Raw genomic sequence first — 25,145 nt, 5'->3', positions numbered from 1 at the left:
AACCCTTACACTCACACTTCATCTGGCCTGCACCACTGTTACTTAGCTTGTCTACAATGAAAGCACCACCCGGGCCCTCAAACTCCACCTCACAGTAGGCAAAGGGCAGCAAATACATGGGAACTCAGTCACCTACAAACAGAACACCATCTTAAAAAGCAAACACATTATTAGCCTTTCCTCATGGTGGCTCGTAAATTGTGGAGCTCCCTGCCCAGCGGCAGTGTGGGAGTTCCATCACTGGCACTGCAATGGTTCAAGAAGGCAGCTCACTATCACCTTCTCAAGGACAATCAGGGATAAGCAATAAATACTAGCAATAAATGATTCTGCTACCTAACAATCAATTAAATAAAGTTTCGGCATCATTAGTGTTTCAAATAAGCAGCTTTTGTGGGCCGGTTTTGGTCTTGAGGAGATTCATGAAATGGGTGATACAGAGTCAGCAGCTTAACTTTCACCCTACCGTGAAGGAGCACGATTGCTGGAATAATGTTTAACCAATGCACATTATGTTGCAAACCCACCACAGGCCTTGCTCTGAGCTTTTCAAAGGTCAAAATCAGGTTTATTATCACTGATGTATGTCATGAAAATTGTTGTTTGTGGCACCAGTGCAGTACAATGCATAAAATTACTATAAATTACGATAAGAATATATGAAGAATTAATAAATAAATATATAAACAAAGCAAAAAGAGACTTAAAAAGTGAGGTAGTGTTCATGGGTTCATGGAGCATTCAGAAATCTGATGGTGGAAGGGACCAATGAGACTGGGCAACACCCAATCCAGAGTAAATATCTAATGAGGGAGAAGGGCTCCAGGAATACCTCCATCCTCATGATAATGGGACCCCGTCAAAATAAGCACGAAGCATTAAGAACCTTGAAGTCAGAAATCCCTAACAGATGATTCATTTAAAGTTTCTCCTGAGATCCAGAGATTTTTTTTTTCATTGCAAATGTCAGTCTGCTGTCAATTTGATTCTCTCTACATGATATGAGGAAATAACACTGGATGTAGCAAAGACTATCTGAGTGGAAAACATCTCAGCTGTGAATATGGAAGACTTGTGCTTTGGAACCACTGCTCTTCCAGCCAAGCTGTTTGAGTGAAGTTACAGCTCTGGCATCTGCTTGACAATACCCTGTTCAGAAAAAAGCTTGATAAACCCACCGTGACTAATTACCACTCAATCACCCTTCTCTCGATTTTCAGCAAAGTGATGGAAACTGTATTTGACAGTGCTATCAAGGTGCAATTATTCACTGTTAACCTTCACCTTCTCAGACTAACTTGCGTTGGGCAATAAATTCTGCCTTTGCCTATGAAACCCACATCTCAAAAATGATAAAGTAATAGAAATACTGTTCTCTTTTCCTTCTAGTGGACTGTAGGTCAAGTCTGAAGAACTTGATTAAATCTTGAGAAAGGGTTGATTAAAATAGTGCATAGGGGAATGTCTGTGGAAGTTATTTTTATGGATTTCCAGAAGCCAGCTGAGAAGGCTGTGGAATGGCTGTGGGCACAGATTGATGTTCAACTCCATTTTGCTGATTAAAGTTTCCATTATTCACTGATTGAAGCGACGAGGGAGATTGAAACACTGAGGCAAGTGTGCAGGGTGAACACTAGCTGCATATCTTTTGATCACAGTGAGGACTGTCACTGTGCCCGGGGAATATTGTCCAGATTTTCTGTGTTTTGGATGTGGACTTGGACTATAGACTTTTCTTCAGTCTTACAGTTATTTTTTTATATTCTGTGTTTTTCGCCTGATCTTTCTTGTGTTTTTTTTTTTTGCGCAGGAGGAGGGATTTGGGGGTCGATGTGCCTGTTCCATTTTTGTTTTTTTTGAGTGGAGAGGGAGGATTTGGGGGTTGATGTGCCTGATCTGTTTTTGTTTGCTATTTTTTGTGCAGGGAGGGGAGATTTGGGGGTTGATGATCATGTTGCCTTTCTTTATTTTCTCTCTTGGTTTCATGGCTACCCAGAGAAGAAGAATATGAAGTTGTGTACTTTGATAACAAATGAACCTTTGAACATGTAGGAACAGATCACATTTGGAACTGTTCTCTCAAACCCAAAATGATGCTACACCAACTGTTACACATAATATGACACTGTTATTTCTGACCAAAATTATTAACAGATGGAATCATGGAACTTGGTTCATCATTCTGCCTTGATCTCATCAAATGACAGACTCAAGGAGCAAAATAACCTTACCCTGTTCCAATATTGTTGTATGTTCTATAGATACTCTACATTCTTATCATGTGGGGCTATTAGGTCAGGGTCGTTTATCACCCCTTGGTCCTATCAGTATACTTAATACTTTAGATTATTGATCATTTTGATCTCTCGTGCTCATTACATGCTTATATCCCTACAATTTCTAGAGTCTTTCCTGATGTGAAGGCCATTGCAACATAATTGCTCAAATACTTCATTCCTATTCCCTATAATAAGTTACATGCCGCTATCTTGATTTTCTGCTAAGCTGCTGACATACTGTCATCTCACTCTTGATCAATATTTTAGTCATCTTTTCCAGTTTCTAAATCTCACCAGAGATTCAAGCTTTCTACACCTGTTGACAATATAATGAGTCACTTCTTTTAATCAAGTACTCCCCTTTGCTACAGATGCATCACTCTCTGCATGGAAATGTTTGTTTCTCAATGGAATGGATAGTTTGTTAAGAATTATGAAGTATTTACTTTTTTATCATATTTATATATATTTATATATTTTATATATTTTATTTATATATATAAAGCCTTCCCAATCTACCTTCATCAGCTGCTCTTGATATATTTGGAAATGGTGTCAGTTAAATATGAAAATATTACTTTTGGTGTGTTGCTTTCCCACTCTATTTAATATTCTATCAAATATGATCTCACTCTGCTGGAGGACCCCTCATTATGAGATTGCTGATTAATCGTGTCCCAATATAAAGGATAACATCTGAAATATCTTGTTTCCCAGTTAGTTCCATGGAAGTGCCCTGTCCTTTGCCAATTTAATTTGCTCATCCTGTTCCAAAATTAAAACACTCTATGATTATTCTGTTTCCTTTGCCATCAGCTCCTGTTATTTCACTAATACTCACTCCACAGTGTGGTCGCTACATAACAGGCATAAAAACAATGCTTTCTTTGTCCCATGGTATCTTCTATCTCATCACCATCCATAATGACTTAACCTCCTATTCTTCCAGGCCATGATAATCACTCAAAGTTCTCACAAAGTCATTTATTTATTACAAGGGTACTCTCACCTTCTATCTCCCATCCCCTACCTTGCACTTCCCATCACAGTCCCTTCACCACTACCCCTCCTCCTTACACCTGTCTGTCTATTCTCTACTTGCTGAAATTGATCCGCCACTCAACCACATCTCTGTCATGGTTACGAGATCAAATCCTGGAATGGTTGCCGCATCAAATTCATGGTGTGATCCATTAATTCAATTATCTTGTGAGAAATGATTCATGTATTCAGATAATGCTTTCCTTAACTTGACTTTGTTTACTTTGCTCTCCTTGTTGGTCATAATCTGCTTATTATTTTCTGAATTATCATTATACTCATGGACTCAATTTTTCTTTTTTTGTTCATTTTCCCTCTTTACCTGAACTCTCAACTACTTTAGTGTAAAGTCGCATCTTCAGCCCTCATTGTGCAATGCCTCAAGAAACAGGTTCTCAGTCAGATTTAAATGGTTCCCAAACAAATGGAAAGGATTACGTTCTCCAGTACTGATGCCAGCGTCCCAAGGATTGAAACCCATTTTCTCAATTTGTTCATTCTTTTGACCCTATCCAAGACTTTTCATCAATTACAAATGATCCCATTTCATTCATGTGAAGCTATTACTCTATAGCTTCTGTAGCAGTTTCTATGCACTGAAGAGTAGCCAATATGACTCAATTAGTAAATAAAGGAGAGAGAGAGAGAGAGAGCAAATAGGGGACTACTGACCTATTAGCCTACCAACAGTGTGGAGAAAATACCAGAACCCATTGTTGTGACTGTGAACAAAGCTACCGGTGAGACACAGCTGGTAGATATGAAAGTCTTTATTTGGCACAAACAAGCTGACAGTCTTTAGAGTCACAATAGAAAGAGAGAGAGAGAGGCACCCTGACCCAGCATTGTGGCATGTTTTTATATGTTAAAGAACAAAGGTATCAACAGGACAATTTCTTTCATTACAATGCATTCCTAATGCTTGCTTTGAGTTGTGCATAATTTTGCAAATACCTAGACCTTCACACCAGCACATTGAAAATGAATCCTGTCTCAAAGCTGCATTCATGCAGATGCAACCATCTCAGGTCAACGGGGTGTTTCTTAGTTTGTAATCAACCCCAAACTTCAGCTCCAGGTAGAACATTGTTCTGAGCTGCATTTTAAATTCAGTCTGCAATCCACATTCAGATCTGAAGACTGGCTGCTGTTGAAATTAATATTTGCTATATTCCATATCTCCAGAATATTGCCTAGCATTCATAATGAAGAAGTAATAACAGAACTCCTTGAAAAGATTGTTAGAATGGATCAATGAAAGAAAAATCCTGTTTGACTAATCTAATGGTGTTCCTTGAGGGTGCAATGAATGGAATATCTCAGAGGAAACTAAAGACGTACTTAGAATTTTGGATGTCTTTCAATGCAGAAGGTTGATTGACAAGGTAGGGAGAGCTCACAGAATTCAGAATTAGTTATTGGAAAGGAAGAAGAGAGTGGGAACATATAGACCTTTCTTCGTTTAACAGTGTATCACTACTGGGGTATGAGAAGCATCAGAGCAGGGATGTGGCTAAGTGGACCAGAGTTTGCTAATGATAGAAATTAGGTGGGAGTATATAAAAAGGATTCAAGGGGATGGAGATCTTGAATTAGTGGGCAAACTCTTATAGGACATAATGTGGAAACTGTGAATGTGGCACAAATCACTGAAAGCCAATTTTCAGGTACAACAAATGAATGGGAATGTAAGTGGCATGTTTATGTAACAGTTTGCCTAATTACAAGAGCATTTGAATACAGAAGTAAAGATGTCTTTCTAAATTTATGTAGTGCTTTTGTGAACTGCACCTGGATATTGCTTACAGCATTAGTTTATTTATTCAAAAAAAAACTTAAAACTTGTCAGTTTTTTTACAGGTAGGTGGTTTGCCTTATGATAACCACTAAGGTTGAACACCCCTTGTCCAAAATGCTTGGGGTTGGAACTCTTCCTGATTTTTTTTATTTTAGGATATATAATGAGATAGCTTGTGATCACCGTCATTTCTGACTCTGACTTTATGTGCTACTGGTAAATAGTCTTTGATTTACTGTTGTACATCACATATATGTACTTAACAGCAAAAATTATTACATACAATCAATATAATGTGTGCAGGATAGCAAAAGCAGCTCAGCAGCTATGGGAGATTATCTGAATCAGCTGTTAAACAACAATAAACAATGGCAGGCTTTCAGTCTCCACCTACGATACTATTTTTTGATTAAAAGGTTTCAGTACACTGTCCTTTACTTCTTTAGTTTTTATGTAAGGCATAAAACAATCAGCATTGTAGATTTACAGACTCGTTCTGATTTTCATCAGCAGCAATCTTTGCAAACTCATCCATGAATTTCTCTGCTGCTTTGTGATCAGCAGATGCTTTATGTTTGAAACTTTTTTAATCTTTAAAAATTTAAGGCCGTGCCTTTTATTAAATTTCTGCAAGCAGCCTGCTGAATTTTCACAACCACCTTCAATTACATGTGTTCACTCCATCGCTGATGAATCCACTCCTTTAATACACAATCGAGATCTTCATTTTTCACTTTATGCAGGGATTTTCTATTTTTCGTTAACTTGAGCTCATTACATATATGAGGTCACTTCTCAGAACTGTGTATGGTGTGCAGACACCTGTCCATTACTCGTGAACATTCCCAGTGTCTTGTGGAATTTTCCTTTAGTGACATCATGTCAGTGCTCAAAAACTTTCACTTTTCAGAGATTTCCTGATTTTGGAATTTCAGGTAATTCAACTTGTATTGAGTTTAGAAGAATAAGTAGAAACTTCTCTAAAATTTACAAAATTCTTTAGAAGAGCTCAATGCATAGAAAATATTTGTCCTGGCCAAAGAGTTTAGAACCAGGGTCCACAATCTTGGAATAATGGGTAGACTGTTAGGATTGAGACAAAAACTAATTTCTTCCCTTAGAGGGCAATGTGTATTTGGAATATGTAGTCCTGGAAGGTTATGGATGCCCTGTCAATAAGTTCATTCAAAACAAAGATTAGTATGTTTCTGGATATTAACAGAAAGAAAAAAATATTTAGAAAGGACACAAAAATTGCATTAAATATGAAAGAAAAATGACTTTAAGGACCAGACTTCAAGCAACGATACCCTTATTCAACATGATATCATGGAGGGCTTGCAGAAATGTGCCGGGCTCTGGTTTACAGAACAATTTTGGCATAGATTTATACTTCTAAATGTGACAACTGGCATGCAAGTGCTAGTGTTACAAAAACTGATATACGTAACCAGGAGCAAATAAGTACAACTTAGCACAAGGTGTTTTTTTTTTAATCATGATAATGTGCATGTTCCTCTTTTCGGCCATCTGCACTCAGTGCTGCATCTTGATTATGAAAGACTGTCTGTAGGTCTTAGCTTAGAAAATCGGGTTACAAAAGTTCATTTGGTTGCTATGTTTAAATAGAAAAATGCAGGTTAGCTATTTAGTTTATTAACCCTTTTTGCTGACCCTCTTCCACATTAAGATAGATCTGCTATGGCTCTGATGGTATCAGTGCAGGCTCAGATGACCAAACTACATGCCATCAGATGGAGACTTATTATTTTGTTTGTTCAAAATACCAATACAACTGCTCTGATTCCTTCATTGTGCAATGCATTAACCTCTTGTGTCTATTCAATCTTCCAAGGAGCTAGCTATCAGAGGACAATGGATACCTACCAATGTATGATCCATGCAAGAAGAAACATACAGCACAACCAAACACATTAGTCTACTCTAAATGCTTTATAGCAAACCATTTTCCATTTTAGGATGTGAAGAATGGTGTGAATTTACACTGTACAGGTAAGAATGATATTAAATGCATACATCCATACTGATTTTATGGGAGTAATACTGAAGTCACAGATTAGTGCTCTGCAGGTGAAAATTATAATAAAAGTGTGGATTTGAGCTGCATAGGTAAGAAAGATATAACAAATTGCTGAATACTATGTAGGTTAAAATGATACCTAAGTATTTAATTACGACTAAATTGGTGTGAATATTTTTGCAGACTTGGATCAGTGGCATTTAAGTAAAAATGATTGAAGTTTTCACTATGTACACTAACATTTTTCACTTGTTGACATGCTCCAAGCTGAGATAGAGTTGCTGCAACATTTCAACCCACCCCATCATCACAATTTATTTATCCTACCTACATTCAGAACATCCGGGCAGATGTTAAATGAGTTGTCTCCTCATTTTTTACCTTTATTGTTCACTTCTTTCTCCGTGCTTTCTTCTCTTGTGGAAAGGGAAGGAAAAGGTCTCTGAGTAAGATCAATGGCATATAGTTGAGCTGAGATTACTTGTTCACGATGACTTGGTGTGATGTGATGTGACACGATGCAGCTTGTCAGTGGTGGTTGGACAGATGGTGGTGTCAAGAAGGCAGCGACAAGGAGGGACAGATTTAGCTGTGAAACAGGTGTATGACATGATGGTTTATACTTATTAATGGCATTGAGCCTTCCGGATAAATTTAAGGGAGAATGTGACACTCTGCTCTGTGATCACATTAGTTGAGTGGCACTCTGCTCACCTAATGTGATCACACAGCAGTGTGCCGCTCAAAAGTCAGAAGCAGGCATCAATACTCCTGCTATTAAATTCCCAGGTCACCCCCAGAGGTATCTTCCTAGAGCTATTTTAGGAGCTCCCAGGAACAGGAAAGATTATCTTCCTACATGCCTTGACATCTCATAAGGCACCATTCACCTTCTCTCTTCCCCCTGTAGATACTGTTGGAATGTGCCTTAGTTGCCAGAACCACACTTGTTTTTGCTGGCCCGCTTTGCATCTTTGACTGAGAGTTCAAAGATCCATCGATGGAGCTGCTGAATAAACTACACTGCACAACACGCTGCTGAGAGGCTGCAGCGTCTTGGCAACTCACCAGGCCATTCTTGAACATCCCTACTCCCATTCATTCTCCTTACCTCTCCACAGATGCTACCTGCCTGCTGAGCATGCCCAGTCTATTTCACCCTTATTACTGTTGGTTATTCATTATAGCTCCCAGTGCAATTCTAGAAATCGCTTGCTCTGAACACAGCTCCCAATTTATATCAGAGTCTTGCAAGCAAATTGAAGACACTACAAGAAAAAGTAATCTGATGTGCACATTTTGAGTAATTGATTTTCCAAAAGAAAGCTATCCTCATCTGATTACATTGCAGCTCGGTATCTTTGTGGCTGCTTTTTCTCATTTGATTGGCTACAATGAAATGGCGGTGAGTCACATACAAACAGAAGGAGCTAAATAAATGGGCCAGAACATCACTTGCCAATATGGGCAGTGATCAATACTAGATTATAAATCTAACCTCCTGGTGTGTCCATGGAAACTGACCTGTTACTGCACACAGACTATAGCTGCATGTCCAATATTTCCTTACTAGGGGTATGTTAGTTCCATAGTAATCAGCTTCTGGTGGGGAACCTGATTAGTTAGAAACAGTAATTAATAAGTTACTTCATAAATATTGCAATAAAATAAAATTGCCTTCACTCTAAGCAAGAGTTTGAATAAAATCCAGATATTCATGGCAATTGCACATAATTCTGTATCTTAATTTAGCATAGCATCCAGATGTCCACTGAAATTGAATATTGGCATGTTTTTCTTTCACCTGAACTGTTTTCTGCTCATTGCTTTTGTTAATCTGTTACATTTTTCACATGTAAACAAGAAGACAACATTAGTGTATTCATCTGGTTAAAAATAGAAATCTCACTTTTGCTCCTTAGTAAGAACAAGCTTCCCAGATATCACCTATTTTCACATCATTTTACTTTTGGTTCACTAATTATGGGGAAAAATCAAGATTTCTCATGACTTACTTTTAAAACAAATTTCCTTATTCTAACAATAAAATTGTCCTTTAAAATAAACAAACCATTATTATCAATGACCACAAAAAGATCAGGAATAGTCAATAGCATCTATTTCATATTTGAGGTTGACTTTTTTCATCAGTATCATCTTCCTCGCCTTTTCTCTTCATCGTTTGATATCCACATTTACTATAAAAGAGCAATTTCAATCTTGACTAAACTCATCAATGGATGAGCCCTTGGGGACAGACAGTTAGAGGTACATGACTCTCTTTTTCATCACAAATAGCTAATGTCTTCTATCACAAATTTAGACCTTCAGACCGCAACTTACGTTGAGCCTCCAGCTCCAGCTCAATCCCCAGCCCTGCTCTTGGTCACCTCCACCTCCAGGCTGAGACCTTTCTCACTGCCTTTGCACTTTCCCCCAGCTCTACTCCCTATCCAGGGGTCTCTCAGGCTCCTGTCATGTCTTGGATCCAAGGAACCTCCATCTTCCTCCCACACTTCGTTCCCCGAACACCCCCAACACTCCCCTCTCCTTTGACACCAGCAAATCTCATCCCTGCTCTGATCTCAGCTCTAGTTCCTGCCATGTCTTCACCATTCCCTCTGACCTTCTCCTCTCAGAGGAGGATTGTTAAGTCCTCTTTAAGAGTTTATTTTTGTTGCACTTTGCCCACACCATGCTGGTCCGTGCCTGCCACAGTGATGAGCTCTTCTTCTGTCATTTCCATTTCCAAGCCTATTTCATTGACAAGGATCCCCCAATCTGCACGAATGATCCCTTCTCCCATCTCCAACCGTCCTTCTCTTCTTGGACAACCCATTTTGGTTTTCAACCTATTCATCTCTAATTGTTGACAAGACAGCAACCAGCTTGATTTCAGTATTTCTCTTCAAACCTTACCCCCTTTGATCACACTTCCCTTCACTTTCTCTATACCTCACCTACCAACCTGCAGACAAAATGGGGTATTCATGCCTCCTACCTGATGAGATGGATATCGATTTCTCCTTATGGTTAAAAAAAAATTCCCCCCCACCCACCTTCTTCTTCTATTCTGCACTCTGGCTTTTTACTTCTTCTCACCTACCTATCACATCGCCCTAGGTCCCCTCCTCCTTCCCTTTCCCTAATAGTACACTCTCCTCTCCTATCTGATTGCATCCTCTCCAGCCCTTTGCCTTTCCTACCCACCTGACTTCACCTATCACCTTCTAACTAGCTTCCTTCCCCTCCCCCCACCTTTTTATTCTGGCATCTTCCCCCTTCCTTTCCAGTCCTGAAGGGTCTCAGTTTGAAATTTTGACTGTTCATTCATCTTCATAGATGCTGCCTGACCTGCTGAGCTCCTCCAGTATTTTGTATATGTTGCTCTGGATTTCCATCATCTACAGAATTTCTCGTGTTTAGACCAAAGGGGTGTTGTTGTAGTCTAGAAGACTGACCTCTACCTTGCTGAGATGAGGTGGCATCTCTCAAGACACCTCCTCTTACTTACCCTTTGAAAAGGACCCCACTCAAGACTGTCAGGCGAATGTCTCTTACAACATCACCAACCACATCAGCTCTGGAGGTTTCTCATCCACTGCCCCTAACCTTATAGTTCTCTTTACCCTGCATAACTTGTTTCTATCTCCTACCAAAGATCCACAAACCTGATTGTTTGGGTAGGCCCATTGTTTCTACCTGCTCCTGCCCCACTGAACTCATGTCAGCATTCCTCGACACCATTTTATCCTCCTTGGTTCAGTCCCTTCCCACTTACCTGCACTGAGGCACTGCACAGGTCTCAACCTCCTCAACAACTTTCAATTCTCTGGCTCTGATGACCCCATTTTCACCATGGATTGTCCAGTTACTATACACTTCTATCTCTCAGCGGGAAGATCTTAAAGTTCTCCACGTCTTCCTTGACAACAGACTCAACCAGATCCAATACCACCCTCCTCCATCTGGCGAACTGGTCCTCACCCTCAACAATTTCTCTTTTGCTTCCTCCCACTTTCTCCAAGCTCAATGTGTAGCCATGGGCACTCACATGGACCTGCCTTTTCACAGGCTACCTGGAAGAGTCCATGTTTCGAGCCTTCCGCGGTAACGCTCCCCAACTCTTTCTGCACTACGTTGATGCTGCTACATGCACCCATGTGGAGCTCAGCAATTTCATCAACTTTGCCTCCAACTTCCGCCCTGCCCTGAAATTCACTTTCATCAATTTCTGACACCTCTCTCCCCTTTCTTGATCTCTCTGCCTCCATCTCTAGAAATAATCTGTCTACTGATATCTTTTCTAAACCTACTGATTCCCATAGCTATCTTGGCTATAGTTCCCTCCCAACTTGCCTCCTGATATAATGACATTGCCTTTTCTTGGTTCTGTTGTTTCGAACGCACCTGTTCCCAGGATGAGCTTTTCCTTTCCAGGACATCAGAGATTACCTCCTTCATCAAAGAATAGGGTTTCACTTACTCCACCACTGATAGTACCCTCACCCACATTCCTCTATTCCTCAGACATCCACCCTTACCCCATCTTCCCAACATTTCAACAAAGATGGATTTCCTCTTGTCCTCACCTACCATCCCATAAGCCTCTGCATCCAACACATCATTCTCTGCCATCTTCCATGGAACTCCACTACCAAACACACCTATGTACAACACACCACACCACTACATTGGTGAAACCGGATGTAGATTTGGGGATCGCTTTGTGGAGCACCTATGCTTCATTTGAAAAAAGGAGGATTTCTCAGTGGCCAACCATTTCAAATCAAATCTTCATTCCCATCCTAACATGTCTGTCTGTGTCCTCCTCTTCTACCCCAGATGAGGACTCTCTCAGGTTGGAAGAGCACACCTTATATTCTTTCTAAGTAGCCTCCCACCTGATGGCACGAATATCAATTTTTCCAGATTCTGTTCATTTCCCCCTTGTCCTTCTCTCTTCTTCATTTCCCCACCCTGTCTCCTGCCCTTACCTCTTCTCCTCACTGGCCTATCACTTCCCTTCGGTGCCTTTTTGTGTATTTAATATTTCAGTGATATTTGAGTAATGTTGTAAATATATTGCTTGATTAAGCATGCTTGTTTATTTAAATAATTCATTATGGGCTTTATGTAAAAATATGTAAATTACATATATTATGTCATAACACTCCCAAGTTATAAGTGCACACCTCGCTTAAAGTATAAACAAAACTAGATATGTTATTCCTGGTTCTGTATTTTTTTGTTCTTAATTAGTTTTATGCTTTGGAGTTACAAAAAAATAACACTACCTACCTTTCCTTTCTCCCATGATCCATCACTTTTCCTATCAAATTCCTTCTTCTCCAGCCCTTTATTATCACTCAGCCTCTTCATCCTCACTTTCCTTATCACCTTCTCGCTTGTACTCCTTCCCCTCTCTCCACCTTATTTTGGCATCTTCCCCCTTCCTTTCCAGTCCTGATGAAGGATCTCGGCCCAAAACAATGACTGTTTATTCATTTCCATAGATGCTGCCTGACCTGCTAAGCCCTTCGGGAATTTCGTGTGTCTTTTGCCCTTTCTGCCCACTTCAACAAGGCATATAAATCTTTCAGCCATTTACCAATTCATGTTCATCTAGTCCTGTAACGTTCCCAACAGAGAAGATTGGGGATCCTGCCTAAACTTAGAAAGTTTCCCAAAAAGTAATTAAGTAATGGACTGATGTGAAATTTGTCCTTAATGGTTTCCTATGTACCTAAGAAATTAACAAGGCATTTCAGTGGAAGACAGTTTAAGTGAACTGCAAAAATAGAACTTTAATAGACACTGGACTTCAAGTTAAATTATTTGTAATTATTAGAAATTTCATGATCCCTTGGTTCACCATGTGAGCCAATACAGCTGTAGGCTGTTGGGGGAGACAGGCTTATAATTGACTTTTGGGCCCAATGACACATTGTGGCATCAGGGAAAACAAAAACAAAGGAACTCCAAAATATGGCCTCTCAGCCGTTGAATCAATACCTCTCCCCCCCCCCACCCAATTCTTGGCACCATTTAGAAGCGCAGCAAAGGCACAGAATAAAGTCAATGGCAAAAGCTGGCTCATGACTATGCTACCAGAAACCTGAGGGTGAAAACTGACAGATCAGGTTTTGGGCAAGAAATGAGAGATCCAGTGGCAGGGTAACAATGTTCAGAGTGGACAATGAAGCAACGTGCTTACTTTTAGCTGAATTAGGCTTTACATTCCTCGAACTACCTGATGAAGATGGCTCCACTGGGAGAGAACAGCCCACGGCACTTAAGGAGAGAAGTTCTTATCTCCGTGGCTGTAAACATGCTGTATCATATTGTGTCACTCCTACTAATTGGGATTGATTTAGAACAGATTTAGCATCTTGGTCTTGGGTAACCACAAAATGCTATGGATCATCTGTATTTATCACAACCTGCAACCTCGAGATTTAGCACATCCCTATCCTGCTATTATCATCCTGCTGGGGAACCAAATGGTGGTTTTGTGGCCAGTGTGGGAGGTAATACTGAAGAGGTGTATCTAAAAATAAGCTGCTAACCTGGTGAAGGTGGAATATTAGATTATGTATGTACTTAATAATCAAAGTGCCATGCAATAGACAGCTAAGCAGTCCCATATCTCAAAGATCAAAATTTTAATCTTGAATCCATAAGGCACAAACAACAAACAGATCAACATGTTCCAAGAATAAGCAAGTTGCTTGGCTAGTGATTACACTGAACATTCAGCCACTCCACCACTGAGGCACCCTAAAGGCAATGCATGCCTTCTACAAAAATGCAGTTGTCACAGATCAGACTAAAGCTTTGACAACACCTCCTACACTCATGACCTCTACCGTTTAGAAAAACAAAATGAGCAGGTGCATGCTGTAAGATCCTGCCAGTTAATTTACTACCTTGATTTGGAAATTTATCACCATTCTCTCATCTTGATTCATTCTAAATAGTATCAAAACACAAGAAATAACTTCATTTCATGGACTGTAGCTGTTTGGAATGGAGATTGAAGGGAAATTATAAACTGGCATTAAATGCTTGCCCCCTCCTCCAAAGTCTATGATGGGAATGTATCTAATAACAACATAATTTTCAATGTGACCCTCCAAGAGGACCACAACCTTGTCATGGTTTGGAGGCTTCCATGCCTCGACGACCCAGAGAGCTATGTTGGCTGGAGTCCGGGCATTATGCTTTGACTGATGCTAGGATCTCCCATGCCAAACTTGTAAAAGGGTAGAGGCCAGGCTAAGGGTGGTTCACCAATCCTCCAGGTTTGGAAACAGCAACAAAGAATCCTTCTACATCTGTATGTGACGGTATTCCTGAATTTACAGCCAGTGACTTGCATGGTTGACAGTAGTGAAAAACGAGAGGAAGCTATTGGTGCAATGAAGAAAGTCCCGAACACCACCAAAACCAGGAACAAAATTAGACAAGGAGAGACAGAGGTAAAGGACCTTCATTGCTGCCTTAAACACCAGTGGTGTATTGGCCAGTAAGTTAGTTTCAATGTGATATAAGCAGCATAAAGACGTAAACCATGCAAGACTCCACTTTAGCCACTGAATCTCTGCCATCCATCAGCCATCCTTGTACATTACACAATGACATTATTCTCCCATATTCTCATAAACTCTTCTCAAATTCTAACACTCACCTACAAAGAAGAGAAACTTGCAGAGGCCAATTAACCCATCGGGTAAAACTGCTTTCAGAGGTGAGAGGAAACTGGACACCCCAAGGAAACCAACATGGAGAATGTGCCAACTCCATGCATACAGCACCTGAGGTCACAATTGAATCTATGTCTCTGGTCCTGTGAGTCAGTAGCTCTACCAGCTATACCACTGTGACACCCCAACTTTATACTTATAAACTCCTGAGAATGGAAACCAAATTAGTTCATTATTCTGTCCTCCACAGCCCTAAAATTCCAAAGATTCACTACCCTCTAAGAGAAGAAATATCGTCTCGTATGTTACATAGGGCCCCCTTCTTATTCTGAGAATAAAATCACACTCCAGGTATGTAACATTCTATCGATGCACTTTCTGTAGTTCCTGTTTCTTAGTAGAGTTAGAATTCAAGGCTTTACCTCCTTCAGATTCCCAGATTAAAATAAAAAATAACACCAACTGAGAATGCTTATCAGATGATGATGACAGCAGTGAGTTGACATAGTCAGTCAGATCCTGTGAGTCAAGTTAGGGGGCTGCTTTTCAAGTCAAGTCAAGTCAAGTCCACCTTTATTGTCACTTCGACCATAACTGCTGGTACAGTACACAGTAAAAATGAGACAACGTTTTTCAAGACCATGGTTTACATGACACTGTACAAAAACTAGACTGAACTATGTAATAAAAAAAAACACAGAGAAAGCTACACTAGACTACAGATCTACACTGGACTGCATAAAGAGCACAAAAACAGTACAGGCATTACAATAAATAATAAACAGGACAGTAGGGCAAGGTGTCAGTCCAGGCTTTGGGTATTGAGGAGTTTCACCCCCAATGACTTCTATTTCCCCTAGTGCCTTCTTAGGACACGTAACCACCTCTCGATGGGAATCACTGGATTAGAGTAATAGAGCTATCAGGATAGAAACAAGTCCTTTGGCCTGCTATGTCAATGCAAATCAACAGGTGGCGGTCAGTACTGATCCCATTTACCAGCTCTCGGTCAGTAATGTCCTATCCCTTGGTAATTCAAGTGCTTATCCAGATGTTTCTTAAATAGTGTGAGAGTATCCACCTTCACTACCTTCTCACAGTGCAATCCAGATTTTTGACCAGGTTTTGGTTGTGGGAGGAGCTAGGAAGGCTGACACCAGCGGCTTCTTCCAGTTTGTCTGCAAAACATCTTATTCTTCTTTTCTCATGACTCTCTTTTCCGAAGGTGGCCGGGGTCCTGTCAGAGTCCATGATCTACAGACACAGCTCAAACTATGGTCCTCCAGGAGCGGTGAGTTCTCGGCCTCACCGTGCGGCCTGGCAGTTCGATATCTGCAGGTGTGGCCTAGAGCACGTGTGCCTTCAGGCTGAGGCCCTGTGGACAACCCAGTTCCTCATTGATGTTGCTAACTGAAGCGTTGCATGAGACTGAAGCATTGAGACGAAAGGAGGCGTGTGCTGCTGTTGGAAGGAGGCTTGTACTCGAGCGATCCTCTCTCTCTCTCATTGTTGCAAGAGTAATATCTCTCTTCCTCAGTAGTGAGAGAGAACCTGGCTGAGATACTGAAGTGTTGGGATGGGCTGTAGTTTTTGATGGACTCTACACAGGGTCTCTGGGGACTTTGCTATTGCTTGCATGGTGAGAGGGGGGTGTTGGTGCATCTGCTGGTGCTTGTGGGGAGTGGGAGGGTCAATGCTGTTGCTGCTGCTTGTGCATGGGAAGGGGAGGGGAGGCTTCTGGGTTCTGAAGTTTCTGTTATTCATTATTTGAGGTTTTTCTGCTTTGTGGCTGTCTGTGAAGAGTAAGAATTTCAGGTTGTACACTGTATACATTCTCTGATATTAAATTGAACCATTGAACCTTTGGGTATAAAAATTCTTCCTCAGATCCTGCGCAAACGTCATACTCCCCATTTTAAATCTTTACCCTCTGGTCTTAGGCATCTCTGCCATGGAGAAGAGTTTCTTATGATTTACCCTGAGGCTCTCATAATTTTGTATTGCTGTCAGATACCACCCTCAGCTTCCTTTGCTTCAAGGGAAGCAAATTCAGCCCATACAGTCTCTCCTCATGTCTGAAATGTCCCATTCAGAATTCATGCTGGTTACTCATCTATGCTCTCTCCACTGCAATCACATCCTTCCTACAATGTGAAAACTAGTATGCAATGGGTCCCTTTACTGAAATTAATTATAAATAGCTGACGTCCATCACCTGCTGCCTCTCCTAGGCCATTACTTCCTCAATTGTCTGGCTTGTAAACTTCAGTGCAACTTATGCCCAAGCCAATAAAAAAAGCCATATTTATATATTTTCCATGTCCTCTTAAGACATAGAACTGGCAACTTTAGCCAATTGAATTTGTACCATTTCATTCAGATTAATTTTATTTATCACATGTATATTGAAACCTATATGCCATTAGCATTAACAGCCAATATAACCTAAGAATGTGCTAGGGGTATAATTAAATGCTGCCAACCATTCCAGCACCAGCATAGCATGCCCACAATGCTCAGTAGAACAGCACAGAACACAACAATCAGCCAAAACACAGCAGCACTGCACCATTCCTCCATCCCACCCAAGCACATGCACATCTCCAGACAGGCCGTCTCCAGCCTTCAGTAGACTCGCAGATTCACTAATGTCGGACTTTGACTTCCTCAGCTCACTCACAGAATCAGGGCAACAACCATCGAGCCTCAACTTCTAAATTTCTAATTCAGGCTTCAAACGTTGTTATAGACCCCAGGACATACTGATGGCGACCAACGAGGATCCCAAATTTTCATGCTCTGAACTCCAAACTTTCCCCAAACACGAGGCCTCAAACTCCAGAATCACGAATTGCATCCCTTGGGGGGGGAGGGGTCATAGACCTTCATGCATCCTGCCAACATAAATCTCTGATTCTGGAACCTGCCGATGACTCACTGACCTTGGGGGTGGGGGGGGGGGGGAAGGGGAGGGAGTCCACCAGCCCTCGTCCTTACTGGTCTGGGGCCAGCCCGACGTTTGATCATGGATGTCTTTCATCACACCTGCGCATCGCTGGCCTTCAAGTGCAGAAGTCAAGGAACTCATAGAGTACTCTCACTCCCCCACTAATTTTACCACTGGTCTTTCCTTCCCATATCCTCATCACCTCCCCCCTTTGCCCAGGTTCTATCTACCACTCACACTAGGGTCGAGGTATAATGGCCTACTAACCCACCAACCCACACAGCTTTCAGACACGGGAGGAACTGCTGCAACCTGTAGACTCATTTTCCAAGACTCTCCATCTCATCTTGTTGATATCTAGTGCTTATTTATTTAGAATTTTTTTTAACTTTTGTATTTCACAGTTTGTTGTCTTTTGCACCCTCTTGGGTGTGGTCTTTCACTGATTCTATTAAGGCTGTTAGATGCATTGAGTATGCCCGCAAGAAAATGAGAAAATGAATTTCACGGCTGCACGTGGTTAACATTTATGTACTTTGATAATAAATTTACTTTGAACTTTGAAAACCCTGAAGTCACAAATCCACACTGGCAAGAAGTCAGGCCTGGTCAGAATCGAGGTCTATAGCACTGTGGTGCAGTATCTCTACCAGTTGTGCGTCCGATCATCATATCACCTCCCGTTTCCTTTTTTATTCTGCCTGTACTTGGCTTCAGCTACTGGTCGGTGCAGAGCACACCCTCACTGAGCCACCAGCTTTTCTGTTCACGTCTCTCTCCAGAAGGCAGTGAAGAAACATGCGGGTGGATGCTGTTCGCACTATTGCATGTGACATCTCTCAGATGAAAGGCTAAATCAACTTTCTGTTTCCTTTCAGATGCAGATAAATAATCTTGAAGAAGTTCACTGAGCCAGCCCCTCTGGACATACATTCCAATATTTATCTCTCAATTAATGTTACTAAAAACATACTATCCAGCCATAATCATGTTGCTGTTAGCAGGATGCGGTAACCGTGTAATTTAAGTTCTAGTAATAACCTGGAATAAAAAGTAAAATTGTCATTTATAATGATGATCACTAAACTAATGGATTGTCGTTAAAAATCCATTGGATTAACTGGTGTCCTGAGGGAAAGAAATCCGTCATCATCTCCCATTCTGGGTTGTAGGTGACTCTAGGCCCATCTATGTGGCTGACTCCGAAATGGCCTCTGAAGTGGTCTAGCAATCCATTTAATTCAAAGGCTATTAGAGATGGGTAAAAATTGCTGGCTTATTGCCTGAATGCTGAAAAATGAATGTTTTAAATACTAAATGAATGAATAATTATTTTGCGTTAATTGACTACTGCATCTCCCACATTGCAGCTTCAAGTGCTCTTCGCTGGCATGTCCCGAAGATGTGGAAGCTGGTATAAAAGAACAGGCTTTTCTAACTTTAATCTCGCAGCTGATATCCCCACCTGACCTTGTACAAGAGATATCAAACTGAAATAGGACGCTGTGAAAGGTCGCACACCTATTATGATGTACACAATTAAACACAGTCCTTTTTTGACCTTATGCTGTCAACAATCAAATCCTGTGCTGCCTGTCAATTACAATGAAGTCAGTATTCAGTCCATGTCAATTGTGCTGCTTACAGATAATACCTTAGAATTGGGCCAAAACGTAGCATCTGCAAATGGTGTAAAAATGCTCCTCTAACTTTCTCCTTCTTTACCACACCATTCCATATTTCCATTTGACACAGGAGGCTGTCTCCACCCCTCAACTCTCATTCCCCAGAATTTTCCCAGTGACATACACTCCATTGCCTTCTTTATCAGCTACCTCCCGTACCCAGTAAGGTAGACACTGAGTGCATGTTTGTGGTCTTCTGAAGCTGCTACCACTGTGGCCCATCCACTTCAAGTTTCAATGCGTTGTGTGTTCAGAGATGCTCTTCTGCGCACTACTGATGTAATGTGTGATGCCTTCCTGTTACATTCAACCAGTCTGGCCACTCTCCTCTGACCTCTCTCATTAACAAGACATTTTCACCCACAGAACTACTGCTGTTTTCACTCCATTCTCTGTAAACTCTAGAGACCTTTGTGTGTGAAAGCCACAGGGTATCAGCTGTTTCTGAGATACTCAAACCACCCCATCTGGCACCAGCAATCATTCTAAATTCAAAGTCACAAAGATCACGTGTCTTCCCCAATCTGATGTTTGGTCTGAGCAACAACTGAATCTCTTGACCATGTCTGCATGCTTTTATTGAGTTGCTGCCACCTGATTGGTTCATTAGATATTTGCATTTAGGAGCAGGTGTATAGGTGTGCCTAATAAAGTGGCCACTGAACAATGTCTCCCCGCATTCAAACAAATTTCCACTCCCCAGATTCTATCAGTGACCTATACTTCAGATGAAATTTACAATGGCTAATTAGCTGACAGGTCTCTGAGATGAGGGAGGAAACAGGTGCAGTTCAGTATAGAATCATACAACATGGAAACAGCCCCGTCAACCCAAGTTGTCCATGCCGAGCAAAATTCACATCTAAGCTAGTCCCACTTGCTTGCGATTGGCTCATATTCCTCTTAACTTTTCCTATCCATCTTCTAAACATTGTAAATGTTTCAAAGTACAAAGTATTATCAAAGTATGTATACAGAATGCAGCCCTGACATTCATCTTCATGTAGGCAGGTACAAAACAAAGAAACACCACAAAACTCATCTGAAGAAAATCCAACACTGAATGTGAAAAAAAGAACAAACCATGCAAACAGCAAGCAAATAACACACAGAATATTAAACATCAAACCGCAGAGTCACCGAAATAGTCTAGGAGTAACAGCTACCAGGTAAATCAGTTTAGCACTGCTGTTAATGACTGCATAATTCAGCCACAGTGCCAGCCCCGTGCCGAAGCCCCTTGATCAGATCACACTAATGGCAAAAAAAAAGTCATCGGGAGCACGTGGAACATGAACCAAGGTTCTCCAAAAACTAGTCCAGAACCACAAAGTACATTCAGTGCCGAGGACTTTAAACATCAAATTGCAAAATTCCACTGGAGTCCCACAGCCAAGAGCCATGCCACCGAAGCAAGCAAGCTTGCGCTTTCCTCTGGCAGCAGTGAGAGGGTGACTGGTCAAATCCAGGGACACACACAATCTTCCTCTCTCATCCTCATCGATTTCAATCCTGCTCATTCCATATGCTGACTGACCTTGGGGTGAAAATATTGCCCCTCAGCTTTCTATTGTCTCTCTGCTCTCACCTTATACCTATGCCACTCAGTTCCCAAATCCCCAACCCAGGGGAAAAGATTGTGCACACCCAGTCTTTCCATGCCCCTCATCATTTATACATCTTAATATGATCACTGCCCAATTTCACACGCTCTATTTAAAGAAGTCACAAACTGCTCAAGTTTCTCCATAACTTAGTCTCTTGATTCCAGACACCATCCTTGTAAATCTCCTTTGCAGTTTTTCTGGCCTAACATGCCATTCCTATATTCCACTTTTCCATAGCAGGATGATCAAAATTGAATAAATGCTTCAAGTGCAACCTCATCAATGCCTTGTACAACTGCAACATAACACCCCAACTCTTATACCCAATGCCCCCTTGCACCAAGGTACTGCCCTGAGTCTTTCACAGAACCATGGACTGTAACTTGAGCAGAGGGTGAAGGTAAGAGACACCTTTCATTGATTTGATAGTCTGCTGGTCAGAGATTAACATTACTTGTAATTTAGAGGCTACACAAAAGGAGCCATTCGGCACTGAAGGGCTATTGCCAGGATAAAGGATAACAAAGGAAGTTTCTTTTGGAATACAGGAGGCTGCTCTTGGAGAAAATAAGTTTGGGAGAGATTTAACAAGATTATGATGAATTTAGATAGAGAAAGTAGAAGAATCTGGAGGTATGGTGGAGTCAAATGGCCCACAGCAGAATCTGGTGATGAACTGGAATTTGTTCCCTGTGAGGATAGAATCCACACAGACTTTCAAAAGGAATTAGAGTGGCATTAAATGAAAATAATTTACAGGCCTTGAGTAAACAGTAGGATTCTCTTTAAGGAAATGCCATAGAATTAACAGGTTGAATGTACTCCTGTGTCTAAATGACTCTGCAACTCTACAACAGCCCATGTGCCAAATTCTGGAAGGTGAGGTCCCTCAGTAGTCGTGCCACAGACTTCCCATGTTTGGACGCTGATTGAAGTGCCACATATACCAGCTGGTGACTTAGCTGTTTGCGACAAAGTCAGGGGCACAGAACCAGGGGGCATCTTTGCACATGGTTTTCTGAAGAGCTTGGAGCTTATCCCTTCCAGTAAAAAGCTGGAAGGCAAATTAGTTAGCATATTATCACCCCAATCATCATGTTATGCCTGACCCTCACCATCTCTGCTTCTTTAGCAGCCTATGTGGAACCAGGTACTTGAGTGAAAGCTTCAAAACTACTTAATGGCTGTGGATGCAAAGGATCAGCATAATGTAAGGTCAACAGGAGACATAAAACACTTGAGGTGTAGCTGTGCAAATTGACCAGGCACTGTTTGTTGTGCATTATGTCAAGAAGCAGTAACTCTTGCAGACAGAAGGATAGTTTAGACAAGTCAATCTGGCTTCATGGACTTATCAAAGTCTAACTCTTTCACAGAAGCTACCAGCCTAAGACTGTGAGTCAAGATTACAGCTACGAATGCACGGTACAATTAATATATCAGAACAGCATAGCCTTGGTGGTCAAATGACCAGGCAGTGACCACATGATCATGCCAGTGGACAGAGAGGATAAAGAGCCAGATTTAGAAATACCGGTCCTATAACTGGAGGCAGGTGAGCTACATCTGGGGGAGAAGTGATAGCATCATGGTTAGTGCAAGCTGTAAGATCGGGTTTCAATTCCCATCGCTGTCTATAAGGAGTGTCCTCACCATGATCGTGTGGGTGTTCCGGCTTCCTCCAGCGTTCCAAAGACCCATGGGTTAGACATAAAGCTGCAGACATGCTACATTGGTGCCGGAAGCATAGCCACACTTGTGGGCTGCTCAGCATAATCCTCGCTGCTTTGATTTGGTGCAAAACAATGCACTTCATTGTACATTCTGATGTACATGCGACAGATAAATGGACTATTTAAGGAGCGTTGATAAAGAAGAACAATCAGCTTAATCAGGGATTTGAATCCTAATTTGTAAAACTGGTAAGATCATATCTATTGAAGGAATACAACAGGATCTAAATAGAATAAAGGAATGCCAGTTCCTGTCTTGTTTTAATTCACAAAGTTGATCTTAGTTAAGAGGAGGAAGGGTAGGTTCAGAATCAGTTAGTGCTTACGCTGCACTGGTCAGCTCAGTGGTCGTCCATCACATCTATAGATGTACAGTGGATGTATAGTGTTCTAACTGTTTGCTTCACCAGCTGTACAGGGCGGGGGGTGGGGGGGGTGCTACTCCACAGGATCAAAATAGCTGACCAATGCCTCAAAAAGGCGATGTCCATCACCCAGGTCATGCCTTGTTCTCATTTTAAGGAAGTACAACTATTTTATATATATATATACTTACTGCAATTCATGGTTCTTTTCTGTGTATTGCATCATACTGCTGCCGCAAAGACGGCAAATTTCACGACATACCCCGGTGATATTCAACCTGATTCGGATTCTGACTGGAATTGCTTTGTCACCATCAACCAATCCCCGTTCAGCACCTCTTTGCCAGTAGCCTCATCATTGCCTATCAGTCTCCTCGCGAGCGCAGTCGATCTTGCTCAGGAGCCAAGCACTCAAAACCTGCGCTGCTGAAGGTCGCCCTCTGGTCTCCTCCATTAAAGACAGAATTTATCCTCCAGTCATGCTGCATCCACAGGAGAATAATGTATAGGAGAAAAGTCGCAGGTAGGCATTAGGGATTGGACAAGATTGATTGTTAATATTTACTCAGTCTTTCACGTCCTTGGATTTATAAGTTTGCTGTGCCATTTTTAACAGTGTTGGAGGTGACCTCATCGAAAAGTACAAAATCCTTCAGTCTCCTTGATAGGGCAGCCTCAGACTGGTTCTCTCCCCAGCTGCAGCGTCTGAAAACAGGACCAAAATAATAGCTAGCCATACAGGACTGAGATGAGAAATAATTTCTTCACTCACAGCATAGTGAGCATTAGAACTCTCTGCACATGAAGGCTTTGGGGGCTTGGTTGCTCACTGTACTTAAAACAAAAATAATATATTTTTAATTATTGACAGAATCAAAAGATGTGGGAATAATACAGGAAGGCAGTACTGAGGTACAAGACCAGTCATGGGTTTATTGAATGGATGATTGAATGTCCTAGTCCTAATTTTCATGTTTTCACTCTGGTGCCAGTCATACCCCTCAGCTAGTGGTGCCACTGCCACATAGTACCAGGGATCCAGGATGAATTCTGACTTTCTGTGCCGTCTGTGTGAAGTTTCCCCTGGACCATGTGGGTTTTAGCCCAAGTGTTTCTGTTTCCACACACATCTCAGAAGTTTGCAGGCCATTGGCTAGGATGTAGGTGAGTGGTGGAGTCTGTGAAGAATGTGGGGAGAAGTACAAATAGGGCAGGATTCATGTAGATGATTCTACCACCCACATAGACACTGACTACTAATCTGCAGGTTTTAATCTTTAGACAAACACTGTGAGTTCTCTATGGGTTACTTTGAGAGTGGTTGGGTTTGCAGGGTCCGGCTGTGAGTGCATCGACTACCTACTCCATTCAAATCTGCGTGGGAGATTTCCACCCACAATTCTGTCATGGGCATGTGCTGGACACTAATGACAAAAGGCTTGTGACCCATGGAAGCTGCATGTGGACACTCACCGAGGAAGATTAATTACTTCTACTTGAGGTACTATGAAGAATTAACTTTTGACGCCACGAAGCAAAGCGAGTGCATTCAGTCCAAGGAAAAGGCTGAAGTTCCCAGCTCCTGCTCTCTAACAAAAAGTACAGAAATAACATATTTTTGTCTTTCTTGAGTTAGAGAAGTAATTGTGTGTGGAAAACTGTGATAAACTGCAGATAATGCCATTTTCAGATTAGAACAATTCTCATTTTTAAACTTCACAGAGTGATCGTAACAACCATTGGCAAAACAGTGCTTCTCTTGCTCTGAGGTTGCAACTGGGGCTGAAGCCAAAGATGCTCCAGTGCCAACTTGTTTAATGGCACTGATGTGAACATCTTAACCAACACACACAAAATGCTAGGGGAACACAGCAGGTCAGGCAGCATCTATGGAAATAAATAAACAGTCAACGTTTCGGGCCAAGACCCTTCATCAGGGCCAG

At 41.4% G+C, this 25,145-nt stretch overlaps 1 long non-coding RNA gene across 2 annotated transcripts; it reads right to left on the bottom strand.

The window, feature by feature from the left end:
* Positions 1–5,122: 5,122 nt before the first annotated feature.
* On the bottom strand, positions 5,123–24,781 carry LOC132398835 (uncharacterized). 2 transcript variants are annotated; one of them, XR_009513817.1, is made up of 3 exons: positions 24,676–24,781; positions 23,394–23,907; positions 5,123–6,287 (listed from the first exon to the last, which is right to left on the bottom strand). It is a non-coding gene; the product is annotated as an uncharacterized LOC132398835 (long non-coding RNA). The 2 variants fall into 2 exon arrangements; XR_009513818.1 differs by lacking the exon at positions 5,123–6,287 and adding an exon at positions 22,069–22,158.
* Positions 24,782–25,145: the final 364 nt, after the last annotated feature.

The sequence above is a fragment of the Hypanus sabinus genome, chromosome 9, assembly GCF_030144855.1.
Source record: "Hypanus sabinus isolate sHypSab1 chromosome 9, sHypSab1.hap1, whole genome shotgun sequence".
NCBI lineage: Eukaryota > Metazoa > Chordata > Chondrichthyes > Myliobatiformes > Dasyatidae > Hypanus > Hypanus sabinus.
This window is presented reverse-complemented; position numbering and strand designations above follow the sequence as displayed.